Raw genomic sequence first — 7,446 nt, 5'->3', positions numbered from 1 at the left:
CTTGAGCCAGAGAAGGGTTTTATGTGTGCTACAGAAACCATAGTTTGTTTAGAAGGGGAGTTTTAGATTAAATTTTAGTCCTTTAGGGATAGGTACAGTCTGTGAAGCTCATGCTATCACTAGTTTCAGTCATTCTGCAGAGCAGAATACACCACTGAATATTCAGTGCCTTTTTTCTTTTATATTCAGTGCTTTATATCATCTGATGTGTATTTTATTTGCTTTGTACATTATGTGCAATGGTGTTAATAACATTGCTTGCAATATTAATAATACAGGATTGCTGTGAACTTGTGGTTAACCATGTACATGAAAAGGATTTGGGATGATACTTACACAGCCAGTAACATGCCACCTGTGAATTTACAGGTATTATTTATTAGCAAAGATTAGTGGAAAGCCCCACTGTGTGAATATAATTGCCCTTGCCCTCCATTTGAGCTTTGCCCCCTGACAGCAGCATCCCACCCTAATGGGTGGGCAGCACAGCAGGAGGGATCCTCGAGGTCCGCGTTGGCTGGAGTTGGTCTGACACCATGGAGATGACACACAGGTGACTCTCACCTGCTTGGCAGTGGAGGAAGGATGAGGGTGAGCTTCCAGAGCACTTTCCCTGAAAATACATTTTTGCACTGATAGTGACTCTCTGCTGAGCACCTTCACAGCAATGAAAAGCAGTAAGATGCAGAGATTCTCTTTGCCTAAGATCTTATGTTGTGCTCCCTGCCAGAATGCAGCCCTAGCTAGCTATGCTAGCACATTTTCAACCCAGGCTTTCTTTGGGCAGAAAAAAAAGCAATTTTGGTGAGCAAGCCCTGTGCCCCGCAGCTCAGAAGGGGAAGGCGAGAGAGGGACCGTATCCCATGGAAACTGCAGGGGGCACAGTGTCATTACTAGCGGACCGGGATAATTAGATGCTGTTAACTTGCCTAACAAAAAACTAAGATGGGATATTCAGTGGCAGAAAATCAAGCCCTGGCTTTGATTACTTACCCATATAAAGGTGCTGTGGTGTGATGCTGGGCCGGTGCTTTACCTCGTTGCCAAGAGAGAAGTGATACCCGCTTGAATCACTTTCCCGCTTGCAGTGTCAGTTGCTCAAGGAACTTGGTGGCCCAGGCAACCCGCTGGCCTCACTGTGCGTAGCAGAATGTGGTACAACTGTATGTGTGCTAGCAGTGGGCCTGTAAGCATGGGCCAGCCGGAGCAGACAGACGGCAGAGCCAAGAACACACAGTGCCCTCCCATCAGTCGCCAGAACTGGAGCTGAACTGAGAGGCAGCTCCTTGGGCACCGACGCAGAGTGACAGTGAGGCCTGTCAGGAGTCAGGGACACAGACCTGTCATCCTATAACACAGCATTTGCTCCCGTCCTCATCAAAAGGGACACGATGCAGGGGGATTTGCTACACAGCCAGCACTGAGAATCTGAGGAATAGGTTCACTTTGACTTTTCAAAATGTTAAAAAGCACTGAATATAAAATTATTATTGTTAATAGAATATTTTCTGCTAATACATAATACTATGAAATATATTAGTTTGGAAACTGAACATATTCAATATTCAGTTTTGTTGTATTTTTCTTAGATGCAGCTGGGAGGAGCAGATCCTTCTCACCTGTTCTGGGTCAGCAGGATGAGGCATTTGCTGTTAATGTGGGGACATAGATATGGCCATTCGAGTGGTATCTTCTTGGTTTTTTTTTCTCCTGTAGAAATGCCTTGTAGAGCTGACATCACCAATTCAGCAATCTACGGTGCTGAATAATCATAAACATGTTTGTCCTACTTATTCCCCTGGAGGATTTTTCCACTTAAAATATTTAAAGGCATGTGTACTTGCTGTGGCATAGGTCTGGTTTAGAAATGCTGTCAGATTATACTAATGCTGAAGTTCATAGATTTAATAATGATTTTCCCACAGCTAAGAAACAAAAGGTTTTGCCTGTAGATAAAAGCTCTTTACCAGCTAAACAATGCTATAACTAAGCAAAACCCTTTATTTATAGAAGATGGTCCTGCGATACTGATACATGTTCTTGTGAAGAGACTGTTTTGTGATCTTAGAACTGATAAATTAACTCTAGAAACATTTGTTTCTGAGTGTGTCATCTCTGTGAAGGACAGCTGGTGAATAAGGAATTTGATTCTGCTTGGGCATTTGCTATTTCTATACATGTGATAGAGTTAGATTTTTAAGCCTTTCACCCCTAATATTTGTCTGAAGGCATCAGAAGAAAAGAGATTTTTCTGTTTTTTTTTCCTTCTGTCAATAAAAATGAAAGTTAACAAGAGAAAACCACTATCAATTTTGAGTAACAATGTACTATAATGATTGCTTACATTTGTGTAACGTTTATCCATGGGAATAAGGAAGAAAAGTGAGAGTCACTGGGAAAATGGTCTTTCCAGAGCTGCCATGAAGCACTGTTAATAGTTTAATAGAATTTATTGTAGTATTTATTAAAGTATCAACAAAAATAATAAGAGTTAACTTCCTGCTTTTGTTTTTATTTTGTTCCAGTGTTGTTTGCAGATTATTAGTCAAATAAAATGTCATGATTTATTTACATACTTCACCACAAAGCCAGTTCATTAGTAAAGTGTATTAAATACTATCTGAAAAATAGTGTTTGTAACAGTATAGTGAAATGGAGCATATGTCCTCCTACTCAAAAACCCCCCAAAAGGGGATGTTTCCATGTATCCAGCACTTCTGTTTATGTTTTACAACAGAAGGATACATTTCAGTTGATAGAGGTTTCACCTGTATTTAGGTGACTGTGTTTTTAGATAATAAATGAGTCAAATGGAGAAGAATCTGTCAAGTATTTTTCATAGATGGAGTTACTCAGAGTCCGTTTTCAACTCAGCAGGTTCCTGTGATAACAGGGTGGTGACCAGAGAAGGTACAGGCTGGAGATTCCTGCAGGTGAAGTGTAGCTCAGTGTGTAGGGAAAGATGCGCCTCCCCATGGTGTCTGCCCTCTGACTCGGCGGCCATACCTTGCCCTGGCCAGGCCTGTCCTGCCCTAGGCAGAGCTCTGAAGGGTAGCTTTCTTCCCCTCCCTCCAGTTCTGGCCTCTCAGCACTTCTCTGCTGCTGGGCCCAAGTGCTGTTATTTCTGAGGAGAACTGAAACAAGTAATTCTGTTAAGCTGCCTTCATCCCTTCCAGCGCTTCCCACAGATGCATGTTTTGTGACTGATTCTGAGCTCTGAGTGAAGCTTTGCTGTGAATAGGATATTCAGGTGGTGTCTCATTTAGTACCTATTATCTAGAGGGATCATACTATCACTTTCCCTTGTGCAGGGTGCTTATGAAGCCCCCCTTTTCTATCTGAACTTCTCTTCCTCTGAGAATGAGTAGGAGCATTGTACCTCAAAGCTATCTGTACTTCTCTGTTAAATTTGGATAAAGCTGGCCAGGGAATTTGAGTGATTACTTGGTCATACACATACAGAGACACATGGCGCCTGTGCCTCTTGATTTCCTTAGGAAACGAAGTTAAAAATGACATCCGTATCTTTTCCTAAGATCAAAGGGCCAAACTATTACACCTGTGTTCATGGGGAAATCCTTCCTTTATGACTCCTGTACTTAGTGGCAGGAAGTTGAAATGTAAAAGTTGAAAAAATATGAGCTGTTTTCATGGGAAGCTACAAAACTTATGGGCCTGGCCAGTGTCTGCAAAAGAGCTGGATTGAAAACCAGCTCCAGGGTCCGAAAGGATGTTATCTTCCCAGCCCAACCAAACCATGCAGCTGTTCCTTGGCTCACCCTTTTGGGACTTGCTCTCCAAATTTTTAACACTTTCGTACAACTGTCTGTAAGGAAGATGGGAGATTTGGAGAAGTGGGCACCAGGACTGCACACTGTAGTGGTCTCAGGAGTGAATTGTACTGTGGCAAAATCAATTCTTTTCACTCAATATTTCCATTTGCATCTTATCCCACAAGCTTGTGTTCCGGTGCTTATTTGAATGCACTCTTTGGCTTCCCTCTGGGAAAACGATTTTCAAAGTAGTCTTCTGTCCTTCCAGCATCACCTGCATTTCTGATTTGCATCTGAAACATCCCGGAATGCTGTGACCATTTAGCATTGCTCATAAGAGTAACATGTTCCCTTCCTTACTTTCTGCAGCGCCTGTTTTTAAGTGCCATGTGCAAGCTCTCCTGACCAAGATCTTACAACATTGTGTAGACCATAGATGAATAGATAAAAGGACTAAGAACTGCTCCCAGAAGGTTCACCACAAAAGGGTCCCTTTCAGATATTTGCTCATTAAACTACATCTTACATTTTAATATTCTTCAGTAAGGTGGTTTTAAATCTGTATTATTATCTTCTCGTAAAGTAAGTTTCATTTGCTGTGTGATTCCAAGTCAGACACATGGGAGAGATCCGATGGTACTGTACCAATGCAGCTGCCTTCTGCTTTTACTCAGCTTTTTACTGATGTCAGGCCTAATGGTGGGTACCTTTCCAGTCATTTTACTGTGTTTGAAAATAAGGAGGCACAATTTGGCATTATCTGGTACTGCTCAGGGAACCAGTGCTGTCCAGGCAGCGTTTAGTTTGAGGAGCTTGTGGTGGGCTTGAAACACTGTGGAGAATAGGGCAGAAATGGGGCATGCTCGAGGACAAAGACTGGAAGTCCATGTTCGCTAAATAATGCTCCTGCTCAAAGCGAGGATGGGCTCCAGGGTTCCTAAATGTCACCCTTCTTTGCAATCACCAAATAGCTGAGAAGTTTCCTGGTGAGTTGTGCCTTGTGCTCCTTCCAGTGCTGGTCCATGCAGATGTAACAACCTACTCCTGCTGCCAGCTGCTTTCTTACCTCAAGTGGCAGATGTGTTTGCAGTGGATGTCAGCCCTAATGGTGAGCCCTGTGATTCAGATCAGTCCATGTGAGGGACTGTTTTTTGGGAGGTTTGCCTTCAGTAAAATTTATTCATTTGTCATAGAGGTGGTACAACCATTCTTTAATGATTAAGGGAGCTGAATGATGTTCTGGATGACTGGAGTTTATCCTTGCCTTTGCTACAGGGCTGTACATCTTCCTGGTCAGATTATTTAATCCAAATCTTCTAAAGGAAATCACTGTTTTCATGTTTGTGAAGTAAGACCCTAGACACTCAAAGGTGGAGTTGACATGATGAGAACTGTGCTTTAAATCTCTGAAGTCCTATATAATGTCCAACTATGCCTTTGAAAAATCAGGCTCCTGGAATCTTGTATTACTATTTAATTTTTCCCCATAATCTGTCTCTAGTTCAGCTCCCGGCCTGTAAAATGGGAAAAATAATGGTGTCTCTCACCTAATCTGGAAGGAAAATAATAAGAAATTAGTGAAGCATTTTGCTGCAGTGATAAATGAGTGACTCCTTTTGGATAGTAGAGTTTAAATAACACATAAAGTCCTGGATTCTATGTTGAATAACACAAAGAAAACAAAATTCTAAGCTTCCATTCAGAAAATTAACACTGTCTTCTCTACGCTGAATAATGCAGAGCTCTTGTGGCAGAACAGTGTGCAATTATGTAGTCAGAGATCATATGTGAAAATCCGATAAAGAGGTATGCGTCTGGAGGCAAATTAAAGTCACACAGCTCTCAAGTTCTATTCTTTTCCCAAACCCAGTGTCTTTAATCCACCAATGTGCTAAACACTTTATTTTGAGAAACTTCCTGAAAGATTATTTATCAGAACAACAATATAAGGAACATCATGAGCTGTTTTGTATGTCCATCTCCCCATACTCCCCCTCCCTGCCTGTTGCCATATACATGTCGTAAATCCTCTACATTGTTGCTCTCTAAGGAACTGTGCAACTGGTTCATTGTTCGTGTGTCAGTTTGCATATGCAAATGGCACGATGCCATACATTGCAGCAGCAGAAAAAGCTGTTTCTATAATCAGGAAAACTAGCAATTAATGAGGTGGGAGTAGGAGCAGATATCGCTATGGGCAGGAGCAGCAGGCTTTTGTGCCGCTTCACCACAACTTGGGTCTCTGCTTGGGTTTTTAAACTGTTACGTAGCTGAGTCAGTTCCTGATTGTTGCCTTTCCGGTTCATTCTGCCTTCCGAAGGCTCGGCACTATGTAAATGTACAACCGAAAACTCACCGAGTCTGAAAATGAGGTTTAAGGTGAGGAGACTTGATTTGAAAAACCCTGTGTAACTGAATGGCAAACTTCAAGAAATCTTGTTTCCTCAGCAGATGCGTTGCTCTCCAGGCTGCCTTACAGCTGAAGGTGGGAAAGCAGGCAACAGCAACAGCCAAGGCAAACTTTCACCAGACATGAGCATGTGTAGGAGCTGGGAGGTGCTGCCTGGAGGAATCATGAGCAGGAGATGCTGCCTTTTGGACTTTTGCTCTGCCATACTTTCTGTATATACTTATACATAACCCCTGTATTTATCTACTAACACCCTACCCTGGTATACACTAGCATATTCTACAAATGCTTTTGGACTGTAGCATGGTATTTAAAAGGAAACACAGATGTTAGAGAGAAATTCAGAGAGGAAATGAAAAGAGGAAGAGCATCTGGAGATTTGAGTCTGGGCTGGAGCTCTGGTTGTTGGTTGATTTAGTACTCCTGGGTCTTTGCAATCAGATCTGGACTTTCTGCTTTTGAGTAGGTGCCCTGAAGTATTCCCCAGCATACCTGGCTTTGCTCTGGGCATAAGACTACACACCATATGAGTGTGAGGCTCTGGAGGAAGGACAGACATCTGAATTGCTTTGATGCCACCTCCAATTGCAACATTCACAGCCATGAGCTTAAGATCCCTTTCAGTTCTTACCACCCTTCTGGTAACGCTGGTGTACACAAACAGCCATCTGTGTTTGAAGTTTGGCAAAGGACAGTCACCCAAAGAGAAAGGAGTCTGAGGCTCCTCCGTACCTATGGGTTTTGTGTTCCAGTCACCACTCTGAGATCAGGTAAAGCTGGTAAACCTTCTCTTACAGATTTATTAGGCAGGCTTGTAAGCATCTGCACAACAAACTGTTACACCACCTGTGGTGATGATAAATATTTTATACCCGCAGAATTTGTGACTTAACAAAAGTCTTGGTTACAGTTACCTGCCTGTTTCTGTTGTGCGTGTCTCTGCTGAGTTTGTGCAGGCTGTATCTGTGCATCTGAATAGGCTTGACAGAAAATCCTTGCGTTGTTCAGCTGCTCTCAGGCTCACGAATACAGAGTTTAGAATCAGTTTCATGATGGAAATGCAATGTTATCGTAATTCCCTGGTTTTTGTTTGGGAAGGGTGTTTCCTCAACTTCCCCCCAACCCTGTTCTTGCTCTCTTTCATCCTCTCTTTGTCCTTGGTGAAATGTGGGATTTAATGAATGCAGTGGCTTACATACATAGTCAGTCTCTCTTCTGAGCTACATTTTATTATTTAAATAAACATTTTGTACAGTTTGCACT

The 7,446-nt window shown here is 42.3% G+C and overlaps 1 long non-coding RNA gene across 1 annotated transcript; it reads left to right on the top strand.

The window, feature by feature from the left end:
- The first annotated feature begins 456 nt into the window (after positions 1-456).
- LOC134171396 (uncharacterized) lies at positions 457-6,814 on the top strand. The gene is made up of 3 exons (XR_009967616.1): positions 457-553; positions 2,878-2,933; positions 6,650-6,814. It is a non-coding gene; the product is annotated as an uncharacterized LOC134171396 (long non-coding RNA).
- Positions 6,815-7,446: the final 632 nt, after the last annotated feature.

The sequence above is a fragment of the Pezoporus occidentalis genome, unplaced genomic scaffold (genome assembly GCF_034315485.1).
Source record: "Pezoporus occidentalis ecotype Australia unplaced genomic scaffold, CSIRO_AGI_Poc_V1 ctg40, whole genome shotgun sequence".
Classification (NCBI taxonomy): domain Eukaryota; kingdom Metazoa; phylum Chordata; class Aves; order Psittaciformes; family Psittacidae; genus Pezoporus; species Pezoporus occidentalis.
Note: the sequence above shows the minus strand (reverse complement) of the source record. Positions and strands in the feature narration are given on the sequence as shown.